Here is a 6,416-nt window from a genome sequence, read left to right as displayed (position 1 = left end):
TGTTTGTAGTATGTAAGTTCCAGAACCGTTCACGTGATTATCTTGAGCTTGAGTTGATCCAAAGTTGCTAGTGTCGGGCCGAAATGACATAATGCCTTCTACTTCAATAATCTTGTAAACCTTTTAGCATCATATGGTATGTCTATTTAACTCAATTTTTTTTCATCTTTTTCCCTTAATTTAATATTGGTTTACTTTGTGCAATCCTAATTATAAAAGAAGGTACATGCGTAGCTCTTTCTTTTAAAAAATCTTGTAATTAGATACTTGTGTATTTGTTCTTGTAGCAAGCAATGGTCAGATTAGTGTTGTTAGTGTGTTTTGCTGGATTGTCAGTCCACTCAACACACTAAAGACAAACCATGTGTGGGACTCTAGATTATCTACCGCCATAAATGGTAGAGAACATTTTCCTTGTTATGAATTCCTTATGGGACTCCACCATTTTAGACTATATTTCAAAGTAAGTAGCCTGGTTAGCGATTCTTTGAATTTAACTAGCTAGAGGTATATATAGGTATACTCTATGTTTCTTGCTAATGTAGAAATGTGGTCTACTGATTATGTGGTACGGTGCATGATGGAGGCTTGAAACTACATGCTTTATAATGATTTTTGGATTGCATGCACTTGATACAAGTATATAACTCCATTTGCAGAGAGTTTTTGCCTTGTCATGTGTTGAAGGATAAATTTTTATTCTTTTTGGCAGTTCTTTTTCATATTTAAGGTTGAAAGCTTACTCTCTATGTTGCAAGTGTTAATGAGGCCGAAAGACTCGTATTAGCTTAGTGTTGTGAAACATTGCTTACTTTAGTGACAATGTCTTTGCTTAGGTGGTAAGCAGTTAGCTATATTTCTTTGTGTGGAGTGGCGCTGGACTGATAATGCTCCTGCCGTGTTGTTTGTCTCTGCTGGTTCCATCTCTAGAAAACTCTCAAAGTTGTTTACCATTATGAAAGGTTATGCGATTCACATGTGCACAGGTGATGAAGATGTGAATTTCAAATTTCAAATTGTTTTTTCATTATGTTCTTATTCTGCCTTGCATGCTTTGAAAATTTAGTTGTTGGCAATCAAAAACTTGAGAACATTGTAAATTTTGGAAATTATTATCAATGGATTATGTATCAATTTTTTAAATGTGTTGCTTTAGTATGTAGTTTTTGTGTAGTTTATTTTATGATTTGAGAAACCTCATATCAGGTAACAATTAGCAGGGATATGTGTCTAGGAAAAAATAGATTCTACTAAAAAAAATTATTTTAAACTAATACGACAGAGAATATTGTCGTTAATTGACTTCCCAAAAACCAAATGCGACGGAAATACATGTCCTAAAGTTAGGACACAAAAGTACGACAGTTGGTTGAGTTACAGTTTTGAAAATAGGCTGTTGTGGTGTAAAGTAAATTTACGACGGTTTTTCGTGTCCTAAATTTCACGACGGCATAAACTGTCGCATGTCCGTCGCAATTCTAATTCAACTTACCACGCTATTTCCCGTCGTAAATATTAACGACAGGGCTATTTGCGACGGAGTCTGGGACACTATTTTCCGTCGTAAATCTCGATTTATGACAGAATAAACCGTCATTTTTGGCCATTTCTGGTGTAGTGATATACTCTGCCTCCAATCATCGGACTCCTGTTATCGCATACACTAAATTAATTTTCACATACACTAAGTTAAGCAGGTCACCTTCACTTGAGTTCAGGACTTGGAAGTCGGTATTGTTCAAGTCAGAAGATAAATGAGAACAACCTTGATCCGCTTTTTTCAGGTTGTAGTAGTCATTTGTTTTTTCAATGGCTACTCAATCAAGAAGACATGATGATTAACTTTTGGGATTTGGGGATTTTGGAATAAAGGGAGTTCGAAAGTGCCCGACGATGAGAGGAGAGAAATGGAAAAACCCAAGCGAGAGAAATGGTATAAACCCCGGCCGATGATGAGGTGAGAAGATGTTTTTGGTAAAAAAACCGAAACTAATGTTTTTGGGCTCGAACCCACTCCGTTAGATCTTGCTCAAAATGATCCCGACCATCCTTTATTATAATTTTGTCTTTTAGTGTTAAAAAAAAACCCTATATATATATATATATATATATATACGGTTTGTCTAGGGTGCCACTCTTAGAGTGCCACCCTTATCTCACTCTTCATTTGAGCCGTCCGATCTCGCCCTCTAGATCTCAAGATCTAATTCACCAAATTTACCGATATTTACCGATATTTCGATATTTCATCATCTTCTCTAAAAAAAAAAAAAAAAAAAACCCCATCTTCACCAATACTCTCGGCTTCTTCTTCACCAATACTCTCTCTCGGCTTCTTCTTCACCAAAAAAAAAATCACCAAAACCGATCTTCACCAAAAACCGATCTTCACCAAAAAAACAGACCGATCTTCACCAAAAAAAACAGACCGATCTGTTTTTTATTAACAAAAAAATACCAAAAACACGAAATTGGGTTGGGTTCTCTCTCTCTCTCGGCTTCTTCTTCTCCAATTTGAACCAAGCTTCTGGATTAAGGTATTTTCGAACATTTAATTCGTTTGATTTGTTGTTTAATTAGTAAACAACCCTTTTTTTTTTTTGTTCCCTCCAATTGAAAGAAAGAGAGGAGGAGAATAAGTTAAAGAATAGACGTGTGAGAGAGAGTCTTAATTATTAATATGGATATTTGAGAATTGAACTGGAAGCAAACTTTGTAGCAAAATAAGTGTCAAATTATCACTAGGTTCAGTGTACTGAAAAGAAAATTAAAGTTTCAATGATGAATTACATGACAAGATACAAAAGAGTAAAACAAGTTAGCTAAAAAAATAGATGTTGAGTTAAGTTACTATTAGAGAGAATAAATCATGGTTATTTTCATTATTGATTTTGAATTAATAATTTAGCGTAACGGAAGAAGTTATGCGAGAGGATTTTGCATTATAAACTCCTCGGCTACTAAGACAAATTTTAAAATGAAAGTATATTATGAATGCTAACCAATTTGCTGCATTTTTATTTTCTTCCTTTGCTTTTGGATTTTTTGTTTTGTTCGGTGAAAGAGAAAGAAAAAATGTTAAGGTTTGTACGTTTCATCACTCGTCACTAATGCTATACTCATCTTCACATTATCTATTATAAATTGATAATTATGGCTAAGCCTTAACTCTGCCATCCAACAGACATTTCTGTTTCAATATTAAGAATACATCCTCCAATCGAATTCCATACATAGGACCTACAGTTAGTAGTTGGTACTACTCAACAAACTACACAATCCTACTGTGGAAGGAGTCGGCAGGAAACAATGATTAGTTAAAATCAAGGTATTAAGATGATTGATATTTTTTTGGTAAAGAAGTAGATGGATAAGTTTAACTGCATGTTTAAGCCCATACAATTAATAATAATACAATTCTTAGGACTTTGTTGAGGTTTCTGTCAGAGTTTTAAATTCTGTCAGAGTTTTGAACTCTGTCAGAGTTTTAAATTCTGTTAGAGTTCGGTGAACTAGCATATTCGGTGAGTTTTAAATTGCCGGAGTTAGGTGAACTCGCGGAAGTTCGAGTTTTGAACTCGTCGGAGTTTTAAATTACGTCGAGTTCTAAATTTCGCCGAGTTCGGTGAATTGGCCGAGTTTTGAATTCGCCGAGTTCTAAATTAAATGTCGAGTTCGTGAACTCTGTCCGAGTTTTAAATTGTCGAGTTTTGAACTTTGTCGAGTTTTAAAATTCGCCGAGTTCTAAATTCTGTCAGAGTTTAATTCTGTCAGAGTTTTGAATTCTGTCAGAGTTTTGAACTCGTCGAGTTCTAAATTTCGTTAGAGTTCGGTGAATGCGCCGAGTTTTGAACTCTGTCAGAGTTTTAAATTCTGTCAGAGTTCGGTGAATTCTGTCAGAGTTTTGAACTCTGTCAGAGTTCGGTGAATTAACATATTCGGTGAACTCTGTCAGAGTTTTGAACTCTATTAGAGTTTTGAGCTAAAGTGGATTGATCCGGTCGGCGTGGCTAAAATTGAAAAAAGAAGGAGTCCTATATATTCTATAATTTGTATTGATGGCTCATTTTGGCTCACTTCCTCGATATGGGATCGAAAATGTTAAGTACTCAGATTTCTTTGAGAGGTAGCGGGTTAGCTGTACAAGCAATTCGACCTCTTATAGGGGGGATGGGGTTTAAAGCGACTTCTCTAGAGGGGCGAGCCCGAAGCAAGATTCTAGGCGTGCTTAAGTGGGGATTTTGGTCTAGCAATTAGAGATAGAAAAAGTTGAGCCAACCAAGGCTTTGGTAGAGAAACCAGTAATATGCTTAACACACCCAAGTCAAGGGCTACGAGTGGGGATTTCTAGGGAGATTCAAGCCGGGGCAGACTAGCTTTAGTCGGCATAAGAACAAACAACTAAATGGGTATCTTTAGCCTTTTGTTAGCCGGTGGCACTGGAGTCTTCTACGGGGCATCTCTTCTTTATAGCTTTATAGATTATGAATTGATTCGAACACACAAGAAAAGCGTTGATGGAACCATGCAAACAAGTGCTCATTAACTCACTAGCGTCCCAATCAAATCATTCCAAAGTACTTCCCTTATGCCAAGTGTGGAACAAGCTCTTGGTGAAAAAGATCGGCGTGTAGTCGAGCGAAGATTATCCGTCGTAGTTATTTCCTTTTTCTTGAGAAAGCTCTGCCGAGTAAGGGAATGCTCGTGTAGTCGACACTTGCACTAAGCTTTTCAGAATATCTTCCGATAAACCGACGAATCGAGTGCGCGTCTTGAGTGATAAGCACCGCTAAACCTCGGTTTAGTGCCTAATTTCTTCCATAGCACCCTTTATTAGAATTAGAGCTTAGATGGTGTATTGATCGGACATAATGCTCCCCTTTTCGTCATAAAGGCGTGGTTTCTCCGCCCTATAATGATGATCAAATCACGATCATGGGATAGCCCGGTTCTAATTCTATATCGGATTAGAATTGAAATTAAGACCGAAGCTTATTTAGTTCAGATGATGTAGAGCCAATTGAATTTATTTCCTTAGGTTCCTAGCTCTCCTCTCTCGGGTGGGTTGGAAAACTTTCATATCAAAGGGTTAGCTCTATCGAGCGAAGGTTAGGTTTTCAAAGTGGTAGGCTTAGAGCCGCAATAAAGCTAGAAAAGTCTACATGGCGCAGTAGTCTTTGCCAAAGCAAAAAGGTAAATGCTTATTTCATCTTTCTTGAGATGAAATGCAAACGCTGGTGGTTTGGGGTCCAACTTCTTTCTTTTTGTTTGTATTGGACTTGCCGACATATCCAAAACGTAAGTGAGTCGGAATCAAGCTCTTGTCGTTCTGTCCATTCGAAACGATGCTATAACTTAAGAAAGAGGGCGGCCCCCTCTTATAATAATAGTAGATCATTTTCGGCATGCTATCCATTTGAATTGTTTTCTCCTCCCTTTCCAGCCCAGTCATTTCTGATCATTTTTGCATTATAGTCCTCCTCAACTAAACAAAAAACACCTAAGATTAACGAAGAAGGTCTATCCCTTCAATCCATTTTGAAAGCCAAGCAAGCTCGGGTAAATGGCCTAGAAATACATGCACACCTTAGATATAGATTGGCATGCACACCGCCTTTATTTCGTTTCTTTGTTTTTCACATTGGTATTGCAACAATTTGAATTAGTTGAATGTCTTATTTTTAACTCCTATTTATTTTGTAGCAATGCCTCGAACAAAAAGAATCTGAATGTGAAGAATGCAGCAAAAGTGTTTTTCGGGCGGGTGCTAAGAAGTTGTTAGGTGGGGGAGTAGTAGTTCGGTCGCGAGGAGCCCGAGAAAAGAGAAAGGGCAACAACTACCTCGGCATCAGTCCGTAGAGGGGATCGGAAAGCGGATGATCCCAGTAATGTAGTAAGTGGTGTAGAGTTAGGAAATCAAAAGAGAAGAAAGCAAACAATTATGAGTGATGTAGATTTAGATGTAGATGTAGATGTAGATTTAGATTTAGATTTAGATGAAGATGAAGATGTAGATGTAGATGATGTAAATATGGATCGTGGGAAGAGTGTAGCTGTAGGTGATGATGAAGAAGATGACGAAGAGGGTGTTGATGACGCGGAGGATGAGGAGGACGCGGAGGATGAGGAGGAGGAGGAGGATGATGACGAGGAAGTCCCTGAAGTCCCTGTACCTGTACCTCCAGTGAATATTGTGAGAAAGTCCAACAATGACTTGGAGTTCCAGAGAGGTGTTTATGGAGGTGGCCCTCGTGTGTCACATCTATTGTATGACTATCACGATGCACGCATTCGCGATGTTTGGGGGGGTAATATTATCAATATAGTGTCTATTAGTATTTAAATTTTGTATTCTGAAACTTGTGCATACATTAATACTAAGTTTTTGTTGTTTTAGGGCGAGGGGTGTTGAAGTG

The 6,416-nt window shown here is 37.5% G+C and overlaps 1 long non-coding RNA gene across 1 annotated transcript; it reads left to right on the top strand.

Moving 5' to 3' along the window:
• Positions 1-1,143, top strand: LOC147525021 (uncharacterized). The gene is made up of 2 exons (XR_015197641.1): positions 1-136; positions 837-1,143. It is a non-coding gene; the product is annotated as an uncharacterized LOC147525021 (long non-coding RNA).
• The last annotated feature ends 5,273 nt before the right edge of the window (positions 1,144-6,416 follow it).

This window comes from Coptis chinensis, chromosome 1, assembly GCF_015680905.1.
Source record: "Coptis chinensis isolate HL-2020 chromosome 1, ASM1568090v1, whole genome shotgun sequence".
Classification (NCBI taxonomy): domain Eukaryota; kingdom Viridiplantae; phylum Streptophyta; class Magnoliopsida; order Ranunculales; family Ranunculaceae; genus Coptis; species Coptis chinensis.
Note: the sequence above shows the minus strand (reverse complement) of the source record. Positions and strands in the feature narration are given on the sequence as shown.